Source organism: Alligator sinensis, unplaced genomic scaffold (assembly GCF_000455745.1).
Source record: "Alligator sinensis unplaced genomic scaffold, ASM45574v1 scaffold210_2, whole genome shotgun sequence".
Classification (NCBI taxonomy): domain Eukaryota; kingdom Metazoa; phylum Chordata; order Crocodylia; family Alligatoridae; genus Alligator; species Alligator sinensis.
Window position 1 is genome coordinate 473,278 of NW_005841946.1, and position 888 is coordinate 474,165.

The window sequence follows — 888 nt, forward strand, 5'->3', positions numbered from 1 at the left end:
AATTATATAGCGGTTTTCGCTAGGGTGTTATTTTAGGGCTACTCCCTGTATTACTCTGACCAGTTATAATGATTTTTGTAAAGCAAAGAAGGTTAAGGTTTCATTTCTGTTAGTGGCGCAGTTATAAATCTCTTGTTGGCATGCACAGCGGAGAAGGCTGTTATTATCATTTTGTTAACCCTTAGTTAACTGAGTGTCTTTAAATAGTATCTCTTGCTTGTGGCATGGGCACTTACTTAATTGGGTTGTGACAAAGGGGAGTATCACCTCTCTGGACCGGCTTGAGATGCACCTTTGCATGCATGACAAGGTGTGGCTGGCCTTGCCGGCTGCGGTCTGGCATTGGCGTCTTCAAATGTTTTTCGGTCAGGGGAGGACAAGGAGCAACGGCCATAAACTGTTAGAGGATAGTTTCAGGTTGGATGCAAGGGAGAACTTTACGGTAAGGGTAACCAGAATCTGGACTAGACTTCCCAAGGAGGTGGTGCGGTCCCCAAACTTGGAAGTCCTCAAGAGGAGACTGGACAATCACCTTGCCAGACGCATCATTTGATCTCAGCAAGATTCCTGCCCAGAGCAGGAATTTCTGTGTTTCTACAATTCTCTGATTTTGTTTAAAATAAAAGAAGGCAATACGATCTTGGGGCTTTAAGTGGTTTTTATCCAGTGCATAGCACCAAAGTTTGGATTAATGTCTAATTACGAAACTTGTAAACACTTGTATATGGAACATGGTTTTGGATAGGTAGCTATCAGCGGTATTAGTTTTGAACCATTATTTCACTGAGGTCTCTTATAGATTCATAGATGCAAGGGTCGGAAGGGACCTCGACAGATCATCGAGTCCGACTCCCTCGATCCCCTGCCTAGGCAGGAAAGAGGGCTGGG

The 888-nt window shown here is 44.3% G+C and overlaps 1 protein-coding gene across 18 annotated transcripts in view; it reads left to right on the plus strand.

Moving 5' to 3' along the window:
* MEF2A (myocyte enhancer factor 2A) overlaps positions 1-888 on the plus strand; it is a 164,534-nt gene that overhangs the window by 150,230 nt on the left and 13,416 nt on the right. The window lies entirely within an intron of this gene.